At 53.9% G+C, this 23,237-nt stretch overlaps 1 long non-coding RNA gene across 1 annotated transcript; it reads left to right on the top strand.

Moving 5' to 3' along the window:
- Positions 1-14,237: 14,237 nt before the first annotated feature.
- Positions 14,238-22,685, top strand: LOC129647644 (uncharacterized). Its single transcript, XR_008712405.1, has 5 exons — positions 14,238-14,348; positions 15,263-15,308; positions 15,695-15,810; positions 21,024-21,076; positions 22,443-22,685. It is a non-coding gene; the product is annotated as an uncharacterized LOC129647644 (long non-coding RNA).
- The last annotated feature ends 552 nt before the right edge of the window (positions 22,686-23,237 follow it).

Genomic DNA, 23,237 nt, shown 5'->3' with positions numbered 1-23,237 from the left:
GTCTTGGAGGGCAGATGACAAGCGTGTGATGGTGGAGGAGCACTCAGTGTTGGGTGTAGGCGCTGGAGCGGGGAGAGGCAGGACTGGGAGGCCAGTGGGGAGGTGGCTGGGCAGACAGGGGTGAGGTCCTGAGAGTCTGGGGGGCAGAGGCCATTCCCTAGGTGAACCTCATTGGTCATTAGTGACTTCCAGAGAGGCTGCCCCAAACACCTGGGAGGGGACTGCTTTCCAATCAGGAGCCCCTACCTGCCATTCTTCAGTCGGCTCTGGCTTTTGCCATCCGGAAAAAACAGATGTTTGCAGTGCTTCGAACCCAACCCAGATATCCCCTAAACTCCCCGTTCAGCAGGGCTTCCCACCAGCTGGGTCTCTGTGTTCTATTCCTGATGCAAGGTTAGACCTCCTCTAGCATGCTGTGTTGGTGACTCACTTGTGCACTGGGTCTCTGGAGTCCAAGATTTATCTCAGAGGAATTAGAGCACAGAATGCCAGGGCTTAGAACTGAACTGCCATTTCTTAACCGTGGCCTGATGTCTCACTGCCTCTGTTTCAAGAGGGACTTAAAATAAATTATTTACTTTTAATTGAAGGATAATTGCTTTACAATATTGTGTTGGTTTCTGCCATACATCAATATGAATCAGCTATAGGTATACACATGTCCCCTCCCTCTTGAACCTCTGTCCCACCTCCCACCCCATCCCACACCTCTAGGTTGTCACAGAGCCCTGGTTTGAGTTCCTGGAGTCATACAGCCAATTCCCACTGGCTATCTATTTTACATATGGTAATGAACTATAAAGAAAGCTGAGCTCAAAAGGATTGATGCTTTTGAACTGTGGTGTTGGAGAAGACTCTTGAGACTCCCTTGGACTGCAAGGAGATCCAACCAGTCCATCCTAAAGGAGATCAGTCCTGAATATTCATTGGAAGGACTGATGCTGAAGCTGAAACTCCAATACTTTGGCCACCTGATGTGAAGAGATGACTCATTTGAAAAGACCGTGATGCTGGGAAAGATTGAGGGCAGGAGGAGAAGGGGACAACAGAGGATGAGATGGTTGGATGGCATCACTGACTCAATGGACATGGGTATGGGTGAACTCTGGGAGTTGGTGATGGACAGGGAGGCCTGGCGTGCTGTGGTTCACGGGGTCACAGAGTCGGACATGAATGAGTGGCTGAACTGCACTGAACTGAAGGTACCTGTTTCCGGGCTCCTCTCTCCATCTGTCCCGCCCTCTCCTGCCCGTCCCCCGCCGCTGTGTCCATGGGGCTGGTCTGTCTGCGTCTCCACTGCTGTCCTTCAAACAGGTTCATTAGCACCGTCTTTCTAGAGTGTTATGTTAACATATATGTGTTAATATACGATGTTTGTTTTTCTCTTTCTGACTTACTTCGTGCTGTATAATAGGCTCTAGGTTCATCCACCCAAGAGGTACTTTTAACCAAATGTCAGAGACCATGGTGGGCGCAAAGTGACCTGAGGGCCGTGAAGGAACCCTTCCCCGGGTTCCCTTCCTGGGCTCCTGTGTGAGACATGTCAGCATGTGCATCTCCAGCGCCTCGACCAGGGACCAGCCAATATGGGTCAAATCCAACGTGCCCTCTAATTTTATATAACCTGTGAGCTAAGAGTAGTTTTTACATTTTTAATAATTTAAAACATCAAAAGAAGAATAATATTTAGTGGCAGGTGAATTGATACTAAATTCACTTTTCTGTGTCTATAAATAAAGTTTTATTGGAACACAGCCATATTCCTTCTCTGTTTATAGTCTGTGGCTACTTTGGAGCTGCTTTGCTGCAGGGTTGAATAGGTGTGACAGAGACATTGTCACCCACAAGGCCAAAAATAGTTATTATCTGGACCTTACAGGAAAAGTTTGCTGACCCCTGACCTTAACAGTGTCTGGAGTGTGAAAGATATTTGATACGTAATAAATATCAGCCAGACACCACATGTGTTAGTTTTTAGATGGTCTCACAACTCCATGAAGCTGGTGTGGCTATTATCCCATTTTATAGGTGGGAAAACTGAGGTTAAACAGCTGGCCCAACATTATACAACTATTGAAACAGCAGGACCAGGATTCAAACTCAGGAGTCTGGCTTCAGAATCCACTGTGCTTTTTCACCTCTCAGTGTTTGGTGAGCACGTGAATGTTTACAGTTGGGGCAGGCCGTAACAGAGGCCAGGTACAAATTCTCCAAACCTGTGGCTCTCCCTAACCCATCTCTCTGGCAAGTCATCTGACCATGATGCAGTCCCGGCCGACTGACGGCGACACGCATATGTGGTTCTCTTGTGTTCTGAGGTTTGGGGAGGCCAGATCTGGACCCCAGAAGGACTGCAGCTGGGATGGTAGGGGGAGCCAAGCCTGTCTGCCAAGCACGGGGGAAATGTGAAGCTGTTTCCCCCCACCCCTTCACACTCTGCTGGGCCAGTCTGGGCTCCGGTCCAGAGACACCTTCACGACACTCTGTCTGAGAAATGATTAGGAGTCTGGGAACCGGAGACAGGCCTGCAGTGAGAGATGGGGAGAAGGGAAGTGCTGGAAACAGTAAATAACCCGGGATCAATTTTCTGGGCGTAAATAGCATTATCCTGAATCGCTCCTGTGATTCAATGCTTCTGATCCAAGCAATTTGCAGGGTTACGCTGTGATATCTGCAGTTTGGTGTGGAAGGAAGAAAAGTGGGGCTTCATAAAGGGCTGCTCCTTGTAATGCAGAGGTGGGGGAGACTAGTGGGAAGGGGGCGTGGGAGGGGGCTCACGGTCTGCGAGGGGGTCGCAAACAAGGTTAGCACCCGCGTCCGCAAGGACCAAGGGGCCTCTTGTCCAGGCTGTAGATCCTGAGGGTCAGCCCTTTAGGAACCAACTCAGTGGGAACGCCTGGGCTCCCCTTGCTGTCAGCTGCCCTGACCTCAGTGTGTATTGCCCCTGTCATGGTTATGCCTCAAGGATGGAGAGGTGGCTGGCTAACAAGCCTGATAACGACTCCTTTGTCTTTATCGTGTGTACCGTCTCTCCCTCCAAAGGTGCAATTAGTGGCTGTTTCTCCTGCTAGAAACTGGCCAAAAATAAAACGAAGGCATAATCTGATGTTCTTCATTCTCCAAATGGGAATTGCCCCGGATGTGCAGTGGGCCAGGCTGAGGGGAGGCATGAAAACCTAACCCGAGTCCGAGAAAGGAAGTTCCCAAAACCCAGAGGAAATGACTCAAACCGTATGTGGGCACTCGACTGCCTCATTCCCCCATGTTGGGCAGAGGTATTAGCAGCATAGCGTTCCCTCCTCATGACCTTGAAAATATTGTTTGCCGGTTACTTGCCATAACATCTTCATTAATGGCCTGGAACAGGGAGGCAACAGCATGTTAATTAAATCTGCAGCTGAGACTAAATTGGGAGATGGAGCAAACATCAGTCGCACAGAGACCTAATGCAAGGAGATGTCGGGAGTTTAGAACTATGAGCTGGAAACAGGCAGGTGAGCTGCTGGACATGTGTCATCGAGGCCCCGGGGACATGCACAGAAGATGTGGGTGGCAGGGAGGGGCTGGCAGAGAAGGAAATCTGCACCCGGGGGCCCATCAGGGGAGGCGTGGCGGCTCAAACAATGCCCTCAAAGAGGCAGAGGATGCCTTCTAGAGGATGATGGAGTTCAGGTGAGCAGAAATAGCCCGGGATTGATGAGAGTGCCAAAGCTTACGGCATCAAAATGTAAAATGAAAGGTTTCCTAAGGTCAGATGCCCAGGACAGTGGTAAGAATTAAACGTGCCCTGCTTACCTTCAGCCAAGGCCAAGGAGAGGCAAAGAACCCGGCTTCTCAAGTGTAGGAGCTGTGATTGAGGGGAAGGATAGCTGTTGCTACCCTTTCGGTTCCAAGCCCTTGATGTCCCCCCACAGAGCTGTGTGACTGGGCTCATGGGCAAAAATCCTAGCTGATGGGCATGGCATTTAAAACTAGGGCAGGCAAAGCACCGAGAGATGTATTTTAGGCAATGATTGTGCCCTGGCCCAGGAGACACAGGCTTTGGTGACCCGTGGGGGTATTTTTATAGTTTTCCTTCTATGGCTCAGGGTCCTTTTTCAGAACACCCAAATGATGCATTGAGAAATGGTATAGAGCAGACATCACCGTAGACCAAGAACCACTGGTAGAGAAATAGTGCCGGGGGAGAGGAAAACATGAACATGCAGAGGGTAGACCCTGAATTAACTTCTGATTTGTCGAGTTTCTTGTTTGTGTGTTATATCTGCTACTTGAATGAACATTCCCATATCTCTGGTCTCCCGTGGAGTCCACAGGATGCCCACAACTTGGACCCAAAACAATCCGATAAGATGCTATTCTGTTCAGTTCAGCCTCATGGACTATTGACTGTGCACAGAACCTGGGGACTCGGCTGAGTTTTACAACAGCATTCCTGCCGACTTCCCGGTCAATACATCCCCAGGTGGTTAATATACTCCTAGAAATGTTGCAGTCACCAACCTGCTTCTGGGTTCCCTTTCTATTTATGGGGGTTTATCACGAAAGCTGCTGCTGTAAAACTCTAGGAAGAAGAGGTCACATAACTTTCCTTCCAGGGACCGTGCAGGTTTAGCTGAGAGCTGGGTCTGTGAGCTGGGCGGCCATGGAGTCTGTGCCTTCTGTGAAGTGAGCCTGGTGACACTGGACCACGTTTTTACTGAATTTTATGTATTTATATTTTCATGGGGATGATGGATGTGTGTGAAGAGAAAGCAGATGACTTTGCAAGTGACAAATTCATTTTAAAGAAAGCCTGGCCTCTCGTAAACTGAAGCATGTCCTTTCTCTTCAACCCCTTCCAGGCAGGCAGCTCCCAGCTCCCTGATCCCAGGGCATGAAGCGCTAGAACAAGGAGGCAAGGACAGCTGACACATTTTCATAAATGATTAGGGAAGCCGGTGGTTGAGGAAAGTTCGTGCTCTCATGTTTAAGAAGAAGTCTTGGTATAGGTTTTATGCCGTGTGGAAGGGAGCCAAAGTCATTTCAAATGCCAGCCTAATTCAGGGTAGATTCAGGTAAAAGGCGCTAGCTGTCCAAACTTCTTCTCTTCCATTGCATCAGTGACCCTCAGTCATTACTCCCCCACATCTGCTGGGCTGATGCTCTTTGGATTTGGGGGGCTGCCAACGGCTGCTAACGGGAGGGGCGGGCCACAGGCAGCCTCTGCCATTGGCAGTTGTGGCCGTCAGGCAGGCTTCTTCTTACCAGCCCGCTCTGCAATGGCAGGGAAAGGAGCGGGTGGAATTCTGTTTCCTCTGTGGTCCAGTGCTCGGGCTGGGTGGCCAGGGGGGTCTGGGCAAGTGTACAGGAGGGTGAATTCACTCAGGAATTCAGGGGGCATTGTTCACTGCTAGAGACCTCTTTATTCACAGCTCTGGCCTCTTCGTGGATGTCCGGCTGAGCAGAGACCTGGTCTTCCCTGACGGTGAGCACGGTCTCAGGTCCTGAACCCTTGTAGTCTATGGTGCACCACACCAAAGTGAAGGATGTGCCAATGGGCAGGTCCTAAAATCCCAGTCGGGATAACAGGGCGAGACCGAGGCATGCTTGGGTTCAAACCACAGGGTTCAGGACATTGGCAAGAAAATGAATTTGGAGAGAGCAGTTCAGATACTGGCAAGCCTTAACTTCTCCTGTTGTCCTTGTTTAGTTGCTCAGTCATGCTGACTCTTGCAACCCCATGGACTGTAGCCCCCCAGGCTCCTTTGTCCATGGGATTTCCCAGACAAGAATACCAGAGTGGGTTGCCATTTCCTTCTCCAGGGGATCTTCCTGACCCAGGGATCGAGCCCAGGGGATCTTCCTGACCCAGGGATCGAGCCCATGTCTCCTGCACTGGCACGTGGAGTCTTTTCCACTGAGCCACCAGGGAAGCCCTTAGCGACTCTTTGTTGTCGCTGTTGAGTGGTTGTGTCCGACTCCTCTGTCCGTGGGGTTTCTTGGGAAGCCCTAGCTACTCTTACCTAGACCTAAAACAAGGACAAACTGCCCAGAACAGCCTGAAGACAGGGCTGTTAGAGCTCACCCTCATCCCCCCCAGGCAGCATTCATCTCTCTTTTCCTTTTCCACTCCCTGGAATATTATTTTTCTTGAAAGAGCAACAAAGTTATTGGGAAACTGCAGCCTAAAATACTGCAGGACTTTGAAGGAATACCCCCAGGTCTCAGACAAGACCCAGTCACAGAGATAATCCATTTAATCATTATTTACTCAGGGCCTGTCTTGTGAATGTTTGACTGTCAGAACTGAATTCCACCCCAAAGGAAAGCCATCCTCAGAGAAGATTTGCAGTTGTCCTTTGTAAAAAGGAGAGAAAAAGAAGGAATTTATTTAAAATAGACACGAGTTAGCTCCCAAGGGACAGGAGGCATAAATTGCAAAAACAGCTCCTATCAGACTCGAATCCTCCTGGTTTAGGATTTTACTAAGGAGGAGGGAAAATGAAAGGAGCCAAGTATCCCCACTCACTTCCAAGTCACATCAAGGCAGTCAGCTTGTGACAGGAAGATTACCTGCAGGAGGGCTTTATTTGATGTGAAAAGGGTTAACGTCATCTTAGTAGATTGGAAATTCTCTGGGTCTCTTTGGAGTGAAGAGCAAACTCAGAGCTTTTACATGAAGGGATGTGCATGGACCCTTTTAAGTTACTGAAAACAAAAAGGGGAAATGGCCAGACTCGCTTTGTGTTTTAACACACAGGCTCGCGAGGATTCTGGTCTTTCTTATTCTCAGTGTAGGGATGGACTTGCTGGGAGGGGATGGGGGGGCAAGACTGTGGACTGATGATGTAATTACAGTCCATCCCCATGGAAGCACATGCTCTGGCTGAGAAGGAGCGCACATGGCCAGGAATCAAAGCTGAACTCCATGAGAGGGGAGTAGGCCAGAGGACTCCAGGGGAGGGGACTTCCTTCAGGCCAGTCGTCAGGGAGGGCTTCCCAGGCAGGGCGGGATGGGAGTGGGGTGAGCAGGCTCTGGCTACTTGGGGGAGAGGCATGTGAGACTCAGCAACCTTCTCTGTTCCCACGCCACAGTTTTCTCCCTTTCCAACTCTTTTCTCTCATCACCACAGATCTCTGTCCTCCACACCTCCCCACACACCACCTCCACCCTCCCCAGAGACTGAGGACACATTTCAGGCCAGCCGTGTTATTGGATTTTAAATGATGCTATGGCTTTTTAATTCTTGTTTTAATTGCCTTTCCATGCAGAGCACTGAAAATGGTTGATTACCAGGCATCTGGGCCCCGGCGGTGACATTCCTTATCCGATGTCCCCTCAAGCAGTGGTGAAAAGGACAAACTCCCAGGGCCTCAGGAATGGGGTTTTCTTAGGCCCAGCATCACTGGCTGACCGTCCTCCAACCTGTGGTGGAGGCGCCAGGCTGGGCGCTGTCCGTGGTACTGAAGGCCCAGGCGGCTTCAGTTAACCAGGCTCCCTGGCCACCCCAGCTTTGGAAGGGCAGCTTTGGAACTTAGAGGGCTGAATAGTTTAAACAAATGGACTTGGACATATTTTCCTTTTCCCCTAAGGGCAGAAAAACATCGCCTGCTGCGTCTCTGGAATGATTACCCCTCATTCAAGGGCACTCAGCAGCAAAGTGAGGTTGAATGGCCCTGACAGTAGCTGGGAGAACAAGAGATTTAGAACAGCAACCTTCCTGTTGTGGGTGGGGTCCAAGAAGAGGGGTCCTGAAAAGAAGAGCCGGCCTGGCAGCCACGCCTGGCTCCTTCCCCTAGGCTCTGGCCTGGTCAGGCCCATGCCGGAGGTCCAGTTTGTCCCTTCATCATTTTCCCTCAATGCTCATCACAGCAGGCTCTGCACTGTGCCAAAGAGAATGCTCCCACTCGGTCCTAAATGACTCTCAGCTGCTTAGTGAGGCCAGGCTCCCACAGAACCACATGGGCAGATGCTGTGTGGGGATGAGACGGCTCATTAGAGGTTTAAACATTCTGGGTGTGGTGGTAACTGCGTGGTGTGGGCAGCAGGCCCTTCCCTCCATCTCATAAGCTGCCACCCAGAGGTCCTGCATGACGGCTCCAGGCCTGGGCCCAGCTTGGGTTCTATGGAGGGGCGCCCTGAAGGTACCCAGGGGGCAGTACTGCTCCACCTCTCTGGCCACTGCTCTGCATTTCTGCCCCCTTCCCCAGGGGTTCTCTGCTTCCTCCCCCACACCTCATCTCACAGCCTAGCAGTGAGTAGCTCCATCAGATGGGTCCCTCTCCATAGATGTCACACATCTCTTTCTCCACTTATTTTTCCCCTGAGAACTTAACCCACTTGAAATCCTCCTGTGTCCAGTAGATCCATGGTCATAGTCAATGACTAGAGGACTATGGGTTCAGGGCCTTGCAAACAGGAATGCAGTCCACTTCCTAGAGGGCCAAACTCTCCCTAGGACAGAGAAGGGCAGGAGGGCCACTTCCCATCCACGGGGTCTTGAAAGGAGTGATTCATAAAAAGCCAAGGAGGCCACAATCTCTTGCTGAGTCCACCTCAGCACCACCTGTATTTTTTCCAACACCAGAAAACGATTCTGTGTCTAAGGATATGGATGAACAACCGGATAAAGACACAAAACACAGGGTGGGGTCTGGGAGCTTCTGTCCCCATGGAATGGGGTGTACCACTCTCGGTGTGTATTGCGTTCACCAACCCAGAAGCTCTCCAAATCCTGTCCTTTTGATTTTTTCATGAAGGCTTCATTACGCAGGTATGATTGATTAAATCATTGGCCCTGGGGATTGAACTCCATCTCCAGCCCCTCTTGCCTCCCTGGAGTGGGGGCAGGGAGGGGCAGAAAGTGCCAACCCTCAAATCACGCAGTTGGTTCCCCTGGCAACCAGCCCCCATGCTTAAGGGTTTCCAAAAGTCACTTCATTAACATAAACTCAGGTTGGTTGAAAGCGACTTGTTATGAATAACAAGACTCTTCACCTTTCTGGCTCAGGCAGGGGGCTGTTCAGGAACAGAGGACAAAATACCAAATATTATAAAAAAACAATGCTCCCCTTGCTCTCATCATTTATGGAATCTCAGGAGTTTTAGGAGTTGGGGGTAGGGGAGGCAAAGATGTATTTCTTATTATAAATCCATATCACACCACCACTAGGGAGCACTCTCCTAAATGATGAGGGGTGTAGGGGACTTAAACAGGATGCGGTGGTGGGGAGGGGCTGAAAACCTGTTCTGTTAGTTGGAGGGGCTGACGAGAGGGAGAGCCATGGGGGAGGAAGCTCAGGAGACTGCAGAATGGGGCACTGACGTCAAGGCCCCCAGCCAGGCCCTGCCTGCGTCCCCCACCCTCACTGCAGGCGCGGGTGTGACAGGCTCCACCCCGCAGTCCCACTTTCATCTCCGGCATGTCAATTCACTGATTTAACATTTCCCCGGAATGCAGGGCTGAGTTTCTTCCCCCACTTGATTTCCTAGGGTTTGTCTCTTTCATTGTTTTTCTTCTTAAAAGAATGAAACCAAAGACAAGCACCTGTCTCTTATGCTCTCAGCTCTGAGATCCTGCAGCTGTTGGTGGTGAAGAGGTGGGGGGAGGCGGGGGGGGGGGGGGAGGAGGGAGGCGCGTCTGGGGAGAAGGGACTGGAGGGACTGGGTGCCCATGCCCACTGGGGATGGGCCTCGCCTCTGGGAGAAGATGCTGGGCCTGGAGGAGGCTTCGGCAGGCACCCAAGGGTGCTCCCTTCCAGAGGGGAGGCCCTAAGTGGCCCTGGCAACACTCCTGACTCAGAAAAAATGTGCTGCCCCCGAGGCTGGATGAGGGTCACACCACAACGGACTGGAGCACAGCCTGGGCACCTGTTGGACGTAGGATGAGCTCCTTCACCCCTCCAGCAGGGGAACTGCAGGGCAGCTGGGGTCACAAGTCACCATTTCTCTGTGAGGGGCAGCCCTGAAAGGGAACACAGAGAGAAGGAGGAGCTTGACTATGTTCTAGAAACCGACAGGTCAGCATGGTGTGGAGTGAACCCCAGGGGGCGGTGGTGAGGGGTGGATAAGCTGGGGATGAGGAAGAAGCGGAAGCTGGATCATGTAGTCCTGAAGGCCACCTGTGGGTCTCTATCATGCTTTGTCTGCCCAGCATTCATCCGCTCTTTTTTTGGCGGGGGGCGGGAGTGGGTGGGCTGAGCAACAAAAGGCAGATAGCTAGATTCTTTCTCTCTTGACTAGGTTATGGCACTTGAGTGGGTTTGGCTGACACCTCCCTCCTGCTTTAGACTTTGAGTCTCAAGTAGCCAAAGCTGGGAGGAAAGTCAGGCTCCCTCTGGGCAGTGATGGGGGATGTGGTGCCCAGCAGACTTGGGCATGTTCTGACCTGGCTGTACTACCAAAAGTGGCTTCATGCCCGTTTTCCAAACCTAGAATCTCCTGTTGTCAATTTTCTTGCCCAGGTATCTTCCAACAGAGCTTTTTTTTTCCTAATGCTTTTGCCAGGAACAGGTGATGTTATATATGAATGACACATCCTGATTGAGCCTGGACAGGAGTCTGGATTCAAATGGGGTCCACTTAGAGGTTTTAGGCAGGGGGCTGGGGGACGGGATCTGAGTTTGGTTTCTAAAAGACCATTCAGAGAGTAGATGGTAAAAGGAAAGAAAAGAAACCTGGACATCAGTTCAGAGGCTCCAGGCTAGGTGAGAGGCAATGACGTTGATGGAAACCAAGGGTTTAGGATACATACTTTGCAAAAGGACTTGGTAATAAATTGGATGTATGGACAAAAGAAACAAGGAGGGTGTTCAGCTTTCTGACTCGAGTGCTGTGCTGTGTGGACAGTGGAAGTATTTACAGAGCTGGATAAGATTGAGGAAGGAAGAGAAGAATGTCTGGGGAGGTGGAATTAATGGTTCCACGTTGAACATTTGGTAGCTCAGTTGGTAAAGAATCTGCCTGCAATGCACAAGACTGCCTGCAGGAGACCTGGGTTAGATCCCTGGGTCTGGAAGAACCCCTGGAGAAGGAAATGGCAGCCCACTCCAGTATTCTTGCCTAGAGAATTCCATGGGCAGAGGAGCCTGGCAGGCTATAGACCATAGGGTCACAAAGGGTCAGACACAACCGAGCAACTAACTCCCATACACCTTGAACATTTTAAGTGTAAGCTGCTGTGCAAGTTGTGGTCCAGGTAAAAAAGAAAAAAGAGAGAACTTTGGCCAGGTAGTTTCAATAGAGGAAACAGAATATGCAAAACCAGTTGCAGAGGTGCTGGTAGAGCTAAAACCGGAGATGGGGAAACAGCCCAGAGCTTGCGGATCGCAGGAATCTGCCCCAGCCTAGGAGCAGGGACAAGGGAAAGAGGTGATGGTACCAGCCTAGGATCTGGGGGATCAGGTAGGAGCTGGGAATGTAGGGAAGGGGCTGCCCAAGGCTGGAACTGGAACTGTGAAGGGGACAAACTGGGGAAGCTGAGGCCACAGCAGAGACGCGGCCACACCAGCAGCCACAGGCTGAGACCACAATCAGAGAGAGGGGTGCTCCTCACCTCCCCCCACCAGTCTCCAGCCAGAGGCTCTCATTGGCCGAACCTGACAGGAAGCCAGCAGATGAGGAGCCTGGGAAATGTAGTTTTCTGGGAGTAGCTGCTGGGATAGAGCTGAGCAGGAGAGGGCGGGCAGGGATCAGGGCAGGTGTCTACTGGAAATCACGGGCAGTTTAGTCTGCTTGCAGAAACATTTATGTTCATCACATGCCCTTTTCAAAGGGCTAAATCTCTAAGGAGGGGATTCAGGCATCAGGGACAGGTGAGTTGGGGGCCACGGCGTCATGGGTGTCTCTACTAGTTTCCCTGCCGAGATTGGATGTGATTTTCCGTTCCATCTTGGACAGGCCCACCTTGGAAGTCACAGCTGGCCTTGTCATATTCTAAGAAAGCCAGCCCACACTCCCGCACCCCCAGCCTCCCTCTCCAATGTCCTTCTGCCAGACTAGTCAGGAGCCTGCCCCCAGGATAAAGAGGAGGAGAAATGCGATTCAGAGGACCGTGAAGTGGTGATGGCAGCAGCCGCTTAATATGGAGAAAGGGGTCCTAATTATTGCTTGGACAAGCAGGGAAGTAAAAAGTCAATCAGAGCTCATGCGGAAGGCAGACACATGTCAGGGCAGGCTGCCCCCCTGCTAAGAACCTGGGATCCCTTCACCAGTGGAGGAGTGTCTGATTGAGAGGCAAGGAGATAGGGACCCAAGGGAACTTGGCCAGCCACTCACTTGGCCCAGAGAGGGAGCCGATTTCAATGAGGAATGGGGAGCGCTGAGCCAGCAGACCTGCCTTCTTATTTCATCTCTTTATTTCAGGGGGAGCAGGGGCTTTGGAGAGCCTAGCAGGAACCAGACTCTCGCTCTTATAGGGAACCTGCAGGGACTGGGCTCCCTTCTATGCCCACGTGATGCTCTGAGCTCCTTCCCCTGTGCTCAGGAAGCCCAGCCCTCCCCAGAACCCTCTCCAAAGTGTCCTGCAACCCATGGTGGCAGGTCCCCCACCAATTAACTGAATGGTGCCCACTCCTGGGCTCTACCTGCCACCTCCCCACTGTGGACATTTTCAGGCCAATTCCCTCCTCCCCAAACCCCACCCCTCCAAGCTCTGACAGGATCCTAATTTCCATAATATGCAAAGCCTGGCTAAGACTAAGCTGCAGAGTTTAAGCAAGATCTCCTTGGGGGCTTAGCTAGCAGTAAAGTAAAATGGGTGAGCAGGTGCCCTGATTCCGGGGTCTGAAGGCCCTGTGCCTCTGTGGACATCTCCCCAAGCCCTCCCGCTCTGGGCAGCTCTCACCTTAGTTGGACTTCATGCCCTGAGGCCCGCTCATACCCTTAATGAGTGTCTTTGGCCACAGCCCTGTAATCCAGGGCCCAGGCCCTGACCTTGGCTGGCCTGGTGGGGAGACAGGGGGCAGGGGAAGGGACACAGAGAGAAAGGGGGACAGAGAGGGACAACGGGGAGGGAGACGGGGCGGGGCGGGGCAGGGCGCGGGAGAGAGGAGGGATAGGGGAAGGAGAGAGAGGTGGAGAGGAACGCCATACTGCTTCCAGAATCGGGTGCTTCTCAGCTCCATCTTCTCATCAAGAAGAGCAGTTTGGTTGCACTTTTACACCAAAACCTGCTAAATTATTTTCCCACAGAGCAAATGAGCTCTCTTTCCATAACATGGATCAGAGCATTGTTGACAGCTTTGACACATTAGTCTGTTCCCAATTCTGGCCATTGAGATTGCAGAAATACTGGGGCTCAGCTTGGATAAAAATGCCTTTTCATGTGAACCATGGGGATCCTAGGGTCAGCCTTGCTGGGGCTGTGTGAGTGTTAATTAGACGCTGGGGGCAGGGAATCTGGTGTATGTGGAAGGTGTTCAGTAAAGGCTGAGGCGTGTCCCTATTTTGACTCGGTTACTTCAACTGTAACACAAGGAGTTGGGGGAAAAGAAGGCCAAAGAGCAGGGTTTTGGACGCCCCTCCCACCTCTCTGACCCCAAAGACAGGAGGGAGGAAGGCTTTCCCCGGTGACTGTGGGCGGGACTGCGCCCAGCTGGGCTGTGGGGCCAGGTCTCTGGTCAGTGGGGCGGTCCCTGCAGGCCGGCTGTGCAGGGCGTGGACGGCTGGGTTTCCATCTAGGTGCTCTCCATCCCTGAGTTGCTGTGTGCCCCTTGGGCAAGGCACACCCTCTCTGTGTCTTCCTTTCACCCATCAACAGCTAGACCTGTTAACCCCATCGAACCCTGCTCTACTCCTGCGTCAGTCTGAGGTTTAACGAGATGTGGATGTGAAAATGTTTTTGCAATTTAATAGTCATCTCTGCCAAGGGCAGGCCTGAGTGTCTGACTTTTGAGTTGCAAATGCCTGGGTATGTGGCACATCCAGGCCTCGTGGGGAATCTTGAGCCTCCAAACAAGTGGAGGGCTTGGAGAAGCTGCAGGCAGTCGTGCCGACCGAGGTGTGACACTGTCCTCTGCCCTGCACCCTGCTGACCTTGCCGCCTCCTCTCTCTGAGCCCCTGAGGGTCTGGCCCTGCCCTGGGCACACAGTGGCGCTTAATTACAGCTTGTGAAATGAACAGATTTGTGGGTGAGAAGCCTGGCTTAAAAATCGAGAAAATGGCCAAGGGGTGGAGAAGAAACACGTCAGGGTAGAAAGAGGCTGCTCCTTGTTCAGCTGTGAGTAGTTACTGAGAGCTTGTGGTGGGGGAGGTGGGAGAGACAAGGCACAGCCCCCATCCTTCAGGAGCTCGCAGTGAGTGATCCACAGTAAAGAGTGGGCCAGTCTGGAGGACGAAAGGACAAAGGCTGCTGGGCTTTTAATGGTAGGTGGGCTCCTGGAGGGCTCCCTGGAGGAGGTGGCCTTTGGATGCAGAGTAGAGAGTAGGGTACTTTGGAACAGCTTCTCACAGGGCCCCAGGGAGTTGGGGAGAGTTTAAGTGGGTGAGCCCCGCCCCCCACCCCGCAGGAGAGTGGCTGGGGATGCAACCCTATTCTGGACAGCAAGGGGGAAACGAACTCTGTCCCCAACCCCATGTCTGGACCTGGGTCCTTTCCTGGTGAGCCTGCTGCTGCTCAGAGGCGGGCTGCCCTCTGCTCGTCACTGTCTCCCTGAGCTGTGTTCCAGCGCAGAAGTCCAGTTCAGGGCAACTGAACATGTGTTTAAGGAGCGTCCACCGTGGGGCCCTCAGCGCTGGTCCTGACCCGCTCCTCTCTGTGGGTTTGGGGAGAGAGGAGGATTTTGACCTGGTTTCTGGCCTCAGCTTGTTGGAGGAGGGGAGCGATGGAGACCAAGGCCCAGTTACAGTCCAGTGATAGGAAGACACAAAGGCCGTGGCTGCCTGACTTTTCAAGGATAAGGATCTATGTCTGACATAGAACACTTCCGACAGTTTCGAACATGGACTGGGATATGAGAGAATTACCGTTAAGTGCAGCATTATGATTTTGTTTACAAGTGATGGGCCCTCATTTTCTAGAGATATACACTGAAATGCTGACAGATGGAATGATGCCATGGCTGGGATTCTCTTCACAATAAGAGGGGAGGGGGCATGGCTGGGGCGTGGATGCAAAGACTGAGTTGATCTGGAGGAAGGGCACTTGGGCTTTCATTAGATCCTTTGCACTTTTGTGTATTTAAAAAATTCTCCATGATACAAAAGTTTGAAAAGAGAAAAACAAGCAGCACCACTTTGTTTGAAAACAAAAACTTTCAACTGTATTTTTGGTTACCCAGTCACCATGTAGGAAATTCATGAGGATGAAACCCACCACGGATTAAGGTACGCTTTGGATGCATTTGGAATTTATTCACCACAATAGCATCAGCATGGTAGCACAAGCATGCGGAACATTAGGTTCCCTGTAGGCTGTGCTTGGCTGGCCTGCGATGCAAGGAACCTCTGATGGAATTTGACAGCTTCCTGGGGGCTGGGGTTCTTGGGTTGAGGATGGGTCTTGGGGGACTGACAGGGGTGAGGGTGACATGATCCAAGGTTCCCCAGGAGACTGGAAACTCAGGGGGCTCAGGGCTGCTTGGAGGTGTGGTGGGAGGGGCACTGGGCATACCCTGCTAAGGACCTGCCGCATGTGTGTGGTGCGAGTGCGGGGGGGGGGGGGGGGGCGCCTTTGCACCTGTGACCTGATTCCACCTGCTGTGTCGCATTAGGCAGGCCAGATGAGACTCTTCCAGGTTCAAGAAGGAAGGTGGATTGCCCAGGTCCCGCCCCCACCAGGATGCGGCTCTGGGTGCTGGCTCCCTTGCTCTTGGGACTGAGAGTTGAGGTCAGTCCAGCTCGCTCTCTGCCCACCCGAATCCTCCCTGCAGGCCGTGCCAACAGCTCTCAGCTCTCCGGCTTCTCCTTCTCCATCCTGTCTCCTCCTGTTGCTGCAATTCACGAAGCGGGGCCCAAAGGGGTCAGTGGGAGGCCCTGGCTCCCCAGGGCTGAGGATGGGGGTGTTCTGCGCCTGTCCACCTGTGCTGTGTTTTCACTGTCCTCCTGCCAGGGCCTGCCCTGCCAAGGTCTCTTTCTGTCATCAAAGGCAATGGCTGATATTCCCTGAGAACTTCCCCAGGGGTGCTCAAAAAGAGGACAGAGGAGGAGGGTGAGGGTTAACCCACAGGAATAACCTCCAGGGAGGAGGAGGGAGGGGGAGGCAAGCGGGGAGAGACAGGCAGGAGGGAGAGGGAGAAAGAAGGCCAAACCCGGGTGCGGGGGGGTGGGGGGGCTTAGGCAGCGTAGGTGGGAGAAAGAGGGATGGGGGGGTGTGGTTGGGGAGAGAAGGGTTTGGTACAGTTGGCGGCAGTGTTACCTGCTGCCGCCCAGCCTGACGGGTCACCAGGGTGGGGTTCATCCCCATTTGGGGGGGACTGGCCCGCATCCTACTGCACGCCTGCGTCCATCGGACGCCTACAGATTGATCCGCAGGTCTGGGCGCGGGTGCCTGTCACGCTGTCGCTTCCACTCAGGCACCCGCTGCCGGGGAGATGGGGAGAGGTCTCGGTTCCAGGCCAGCGGGGGCCCCACTCCCCTTCACCCACCAACTGGCAGCTTGTGGCTGATGCTCTGGACAGAGGGCTCGGAGGGCCCCCAGGCCAGGTGGGTGGTAGCTAGAATGAGGGCTAGGAAGGCCTGGGGCTGAGGTTCCTGAGGTCTCCTGACCCCCTCGCCCCAGCCCCAGCGTCCTCTCCCGGCCTCAAGGGGCCTGCAGCTGAAGCTGGAAGGACGTCTGGGGGGCCTTGCATCAGGTCAGCTGAGCCTCCCAGCTCCGGGCCCCGAGTCAGCGTTCCCGGGGCTGTCCTGGTGACCCACGTGGGCTGAGAGGTTTGGCCTGATCACCTCCACAGGGGAAAGAGGCCTGGATTTGAGGCCCTGCAGGGCCGCTAACTGGAAGTTTGACCTGAGGCCAACGGCTGCTCCCTCGGCTCCTTTCTGTCGCTGCAGGGAGGCCGGACTCTGCCAGAACTGCCCTCTGAGAGCACCGGCCCGGGGGCAAAGGGGAGGGGTGGCCGGAGCCCCTTCACAGGGGCAGGACGCACCTGGGGCCCTCTCCTGAGAGGGCTGGAGGGGGACGGGAGTAAGGACCTGCCTGGCCCCCTGCCCCTGCCGTGGCTCTGCCCTTCCCTCTGCCCATCTGAAGCCTACTCCCTCCTCCAGGAAGCCCTCCCTGATAGCACCAGCCCTTTCTGCCCCCGTTTTCAGTGAATACCATGCTGCGGGCCCAGTCCTGTGCTGGGACCAGGAGGGGGAGGGTATCGAGGCTGAGCCCTTAACTATACATATTTTGCAAAGGAATATTCTGGAGCAGGTCTCCATCCCCCCCGCCCAGGTGCCCCTCCCCCCGCCAGCTGGATCACGGGCCTGGACGTGGACCAGTTGGCTCTGGGGAGGTAGGGCGGGGTCACAGGACACACGTGGAGCCACTGCAGCCCCGTGTCTAAGCTGGAACCTCAGAGCGGGTCTGCTCCTCCCTGCTCTCTCTTCCCCAGGCCAGGTATCCACGAGGCCCCTTCTCCGTGTCCACACGCTCACTGTCCCCCAGCCCAGGACCCCATCACCCCTCTCTGGTCTCCAGTGTCTCTTTTCTGCCTCCTTCCCACTCAACCCGCCTACCTCTGAGATGTCCTTCTGAAATAGCTGAGGGACTCACCTTTCTACTTCAGCTGGAGGGCTCTCTGCAAAGTCATAGCCACTTGGCTCCATAGACGAGGACTCCTGCACCCACCTACCCCACCAGTTTTTTTCTGCCTCGCCTCCAGTGGCTTCTGCCCACCATCCTGGAGGCCTCCTGGCACCCCAGGCGTTTGGTCCAGTTCCCTAAACACCCAAGTACCTTTTTTTCAGGCTCTGTTCAAGAAGGTCCCCTTGGCTGGGTCCTTTAAGGCTGAGCAAAAATGCCACCTTCCCTCTGGCAGTGTCCCTGCTGCCTCGGGTGGGATTCATTGCCACCTGTGCTCCCATTGTGCTTGCCAAGAGCTCCAGTGAGGACCCTCCTTCTTAGGAGCATTCTGTCTGTCTCATTCTTCATCTGACTCTTCCCTGTCCAGCCAGTGGGATTCTGGGTCTTATTCTTTAAGATTTTGCCCTGCACACAGTAGGGGCATAATTAATATTTGTTAGGTTGAATAGATAATTGCAATTTGCACCATGCACGGATCACTTGTCTTTCCTTAAAAACTTTAAAAATCATCCCCATGGGCTTTTAAATATCCCTCACCATACCGAAACGGATAAATAAAAAGAAATCCCTTGTTCCCTTCTCCCTCCATATCAACATCCCCAGTGGGAGCCTGCGAAGGGATGGGAGCACTCTTGCCAAGATGGAAGTTCTAAGAGAGGGTGCCCCTTCCAGCCACACGGGCTTGTGGGAGGTGTTCTCTTGTCTGCAGGAGAGAACAGCTAGAGTCCCAGCTTGAGAGACAGCTGCAGGGGTGCTGGGGCCCCTGGTCCCGGCAGGAGTCGGGGGGGCAAGTGCAGCCTCCCTTGCAGGAGTCTGGAGCAAGACCCCAGGTGAGCTAAGGGCCTGTCTTTTGCCTCCTCAGCCTCAGTGGCCTGCGGAGGAGAGTTGGTGGCCTGATGACCAGCGTCCTCCCCCCAGCCCCGGGGGGTCCAGGCTGGGGTTGGGGGCAGGGCTCTGCCTGGGCCACTAACTTGCTGTGTGACACTTGGCAAATCACCACACTCCCCTCATCTCAAAAAGGCAGCTGCTCTCTACATGCCGTCCAAACATGCCATGCTGCTGCTGCTGCTGCTAAGTCGCTTCAGTCGTGTCCGACTCTGTGCGACCCCATAGGCAGCAGCCCACCAGGCTCTGCCGTCCCTGGGATTCTGCAGGCAAGAACACTGGAGTGGGTTGCCATTTCCTTCTCCAATGCATGAAAGTGAAAAGTGAAAGTGAAGTCACTTAGTCGTGTCCAATCTTAGAGACCCCATGGACTGCAGCCTACCAGGCTCCTCCATCCATGGGATTTTCCAGGCAAGAGTACTGGAGTGGGTTGCCATTACCTTCTCTGAGCAAATATTAATATATGAACAACAACAATAGAAATTTGCGCTCTGAGCTCTCTTGAGGGCTTGCGGTCTAGACACAGGGAATTTTATGGGAGAAATGCCACCAGTTTTTGGATTTTCAAGAGAAAGGGCAAGACCCGAAAGTGCCATAAGAGGGCTCACCCCTTCCCTGCGCAATCCCACACACTGCCTGCCATGGCTCACGTCACCGCATCTGTGAATCGAGGCAAAGAAAGACTTCGGCCCGTAAATTCAACTCTTTGGAGAGAATGGGACATAACAACCATTTCTTTAGCACCTATTATGTGCCAGGGACTATTCCAGATAGGCTATGGATAGAGCCATAAAGAAATTTGGCAAAAACAGCTGTCCTGATGGGAGTTTACATTCTAGTCTGGAGAAGCAGATAATAAGCAAAGAACTGTGCAGACAGAGTGTGGGTGAGAAGGGCTGTGGAGAGGAAGAGAACAGGCAAGGGGGTGGGATGGGAGCGTCTCTCGGAGCACAGAGCCAGGGGCCAGGGGACCCTCCTGCCACGCTTGAGCCAGGGTGAGTGCCAGGCTTTGCCCTGAAGGGGCTTCTGATGTATTTGGAGAAACACAGTGGACCGTGCTGCTCAGGGCCCCGTGGGATTTCTTCCCTGGACAGGATTCCCCTCACAAGCTGGCTTCAGACAGGTTGGGAAGGTGGGAGTCGGCAGGCTGGAGGCTTCAAGGTGGGCTTCCTGAAGGAGGTGGCATTCTGGGCTGGACCTTGAAGGGTGTGGAAACTCACAATTGCACGGGAGGGAGAGGGCACCCCAGGCCAAGGTACAGTGTGAGCTGAGGTGCAGCAGAGGCTGCTCCTCTCACCCCACCCCCATGCATGGGGTATGGGTGGGCCCAGCCCCCAACCTGAGCTCGGCAGGGGCTGCGCGCACACAGCCCTCCCTGTACCTGTGCAAACGCTGTGCCCTCCCTGTCTTGGCCCCTTTTAGAGGACTGTGGTGCCAACCTCTACCCTCGGCAGGACGCTGACGTCATTCCTTTGTCTCCTTTCTCTCCCCACTGCTAGCCTTACCCAACACAGAGCTGTTTCCAGCACAGATCCAAAGAGAGCATTTCCATCTGGGGGTTGGACCCCAGGAAGGCACAGATATCACTTCTTCTCTCTTCAAGGAGACCCCCAAACAGTCATCCCCTGATCTCAAGGACAACTCTGGTCCCCTCAGTGCCCTGAGTGGACTGGGAAAGCTAGAGCAAGGCACAGGCCTGGAGGTCCAGAAAGGGGTTCGGGAATAGTCTTGTGCTGGTGCCCTTCTTGGAGTCGTGTTATGGAACTGGGGTGGGATGGTCCAGGCCTCCCGAGCTCTGGGTCGAGCATCAGAAGCGCCTGGCTTATGGGTGAGACGGAGGTGGGGGTTTTACATCCGTCATGCAGCTCATTAGGGGCTTACAGGCAAGTCTGGCCTGCAGGGCCCTGGGGTGAAATCTGGCCCGGGGAACGGAAGGCTGGTGGACAGCTGAGCCTGATGAAGGCAGCCAGGCTATTACTTAACCATCTTGATGGGCTTTACGCTCCCAGCGGTGACATTTTTGCTGCGTTGCTTAAAAAAACAGTAGCGGCGCCTCCCCTGGTCATTTTCCTACTTTTTCCTCATAAATGAAAAGGCAGATGCTTCCCAGAAGAGTTGCAGCTAGAATCTCATTTCTCCCCAGTGCCTGAGAGCTTGGGACGAGATGAGAGAGACTGTGGGCCCCTTAGGGCTGCCTCTTCCCGCCCCGGCCCACCTGTCTTACACCCACATCCACCACCCCCTTCCCGCAGGCCATCACTTCCCTCATTCTTGTTTTCTCAGCGAGACCCCTTTGTCTTCAAAGTCCCTTAACTGCTGCCCCCTTTTGCTCTGCCCTCCCCTCTTTCCTTGTCCATCCTTCCCCTCCCCTCCTCCCTGTCCCTTCCTCTCCCCTCTTCCCTCAACCCTTTCTTCTCTCTCCCACTTTCTAGGTCTCCCTTGGTTTTGCCGATGAGTAAACAGAGACAGAAGGAACTTGCCCAAGGTCACACAGCTCATCCCCTTGGGTGGTTGGTGACGCTGCAGGTGCTCAGGCCTGGGGCTCCTGTCCGAGTCTGCAGCACGGGGCGGGGGTGGGCGATGGGCCCTTGGGACGGGGTGTCGGGGTTGCAGTGTCCACCTAGGAAGCCACGGGTCTGGCTCGACCAGACCCTGGCTCTGTGGACCAGCAGCAGTGGGGGCACCTGGGAGCTGGTTAGAAAGGCGGAGTCTCACAACATGCCCCCACCTCCACCCCGCTCTCCTGCAGCCTGGGATCTTCTGTACTAGTTTCAGCATTTTAACAATATTGCCCAGGAGAGTCATGGGTGCATGAGAGTTTGTGCCTGAGTGTTTTCAGGGAAGGGTCTACATTCCACCAGACTTGGATATATAGACCCCTCAGCCACCCCAGGTGCCCTCACAGCCTCTGTATCACCCCCTACCCCTTTCCCCCCAATCCCCACTCCCTGTCCCTCTTCATCACCAGGGAAAGCATATCAGAGTTCCCACCAGAGTCCAGAGCGGGCAGCACTGGGCAGCAGGTTGGCAGGCAGCCTCAGGGTCTCTGGAGGCTCAATTATCTGGAGGGTAAGATAACTGGGATGTCATGGTGTCCTCCATCCAGAGGTAAGGGGCCCAGCCCCCAAATCCTGGAGTCTCCCTGACTTTCTCTCCTGATCAATGATGGCTCAATGTTCCTCCTGCCCCTGAAAGATGAAGGAGGCATCTAATCTCCCTCCCCTGAGTCAGGGCTGGGTCTGGTGACTCACTTCACCAAAGGAGACCATGGAATTACTTTCTGGGACTTGATCCTTGATCACAAGGCACCTCCTCCTTGGTCTCCTGGAACACCTGCTCTTGCTACCCCGCTATTGTGTTATAAGAAGCCCTGAAAGAGGGCGGTGTGAAGAGGAGCCGAGGCCTGGGGCCAGCAGCCCAGGCGAAGCTCGCAGCCACGTCCACGCACACTTGCCGAGACTGGCTCACCTGGGCAGCGGTGGCGCCAGCGCCCCCCGTTGGGCGGGTGTGGCCGATGCCACAGGCAGCAGACTAGTCTTCCTTGTTGAGCCCTGCCAAGCTGCAGGCTCACGAGCAAAATAAAGGACTGCAGTGCTTTGAAGTCACCAAGTACTGGGGGTGGTTTGTTATGTAGCAATAGGAAACTGGAACACCCCTGAATCCAGTCTGTCAGCAATCTTGTCAGCTCTGCCTTCTAAATATACCCAAATCCAACCTCCATCATTCTTGCTTGGAAGTTTGCAAGAGACCCTTAGTGGGTCTCCATTGCCTCCAGAGCCCCTTGGCCCCTACAGTCTCTTCTCCTGCTAAAGCGAGAGTCAGATCCCACCCTTCTGTTTAACCCTCTACAGGTTCACCATGTCACTCACAGTGAGAGCCAGAGTCCTTCCCGTGGCCCAGAAAGCCTTGCCCAGAAAGTCTCTGATGCTACGTCTCCCTACCCTGGCCGCCTCCTCCTCTCTCCTCAACTCCTTCCACTCTGGCCACCAGTCTTCCTGTAGTTCTTGACCATCCCAACTTCGCTCCTGCCCCAGGGCCTTTGCACCTACGGCTTGTTGAACCTGAAGCACACTGCTTGCAGATACCCTCCTGGCTACTCCCCCATTTCCTGAGGGCTGTAGTCAAATCTTTTCAGAGGGGCTTCCCTGCTCACACTACAGAAAGCTGCACTCCTTTCCCAGGCCAACCCTGTTTTCTTCCTTCACGGCACTTAGCACTGGCATTCTATATGCTTATTTTATCATGTTTCTCCCGGCTAGAGATAACATTTCTAACATAGACTTCTTGAGAGTGTGGATTTTCGCCTGTTTGCTTGAATCCCCAGCACTCAGTGTCTGGCCTGCGGTGGGTACTCAGTACATGTTGGTGGAGTGAACGAAAGCTTGCAGTCTGGTCTGGGCTAGGGAGCCAGGCAGGGTTAGTTAGGTACTGCCAGACTGCTCTTTCTCCTGGGAACTACACTTCCCAGGGCTCCTTGCGAGGGGCTTCCGGCCCGGGTCAGAGGGCAAGAAGGAAGCAAGCACACGCTGCCCGGCAGCGCTCCAGCCTCCTCAGCGCCTGGCCTCTCCCTTTGGGTCTGGCTCACCTCTGTCCCACCCCAACCCCTTCCTGCAGTCTCTGCTGCTTGTTGAAATCTCACCTGGCTG

The sequence above is a fragment of the Bubalus kerabau genome, chromosome 3, assembly GCF_029407905.1.
Source record: "Bubalus kerabau isolate K-KA32 ecotype Philippines breed swamp buffalo chromosome 3, PCC_UOA_SB_1v2, whole genome shotgun sequence".
Lineage (NCBI taxonomy): Eukaryota > Metazoa > Chordata > Mammalia > Artiodactyla > Bovidae > Bubalus > Bubalus kerabau.
This window is presented reverse-complemented; position numbering and strand designations above follow the sequence as displayed.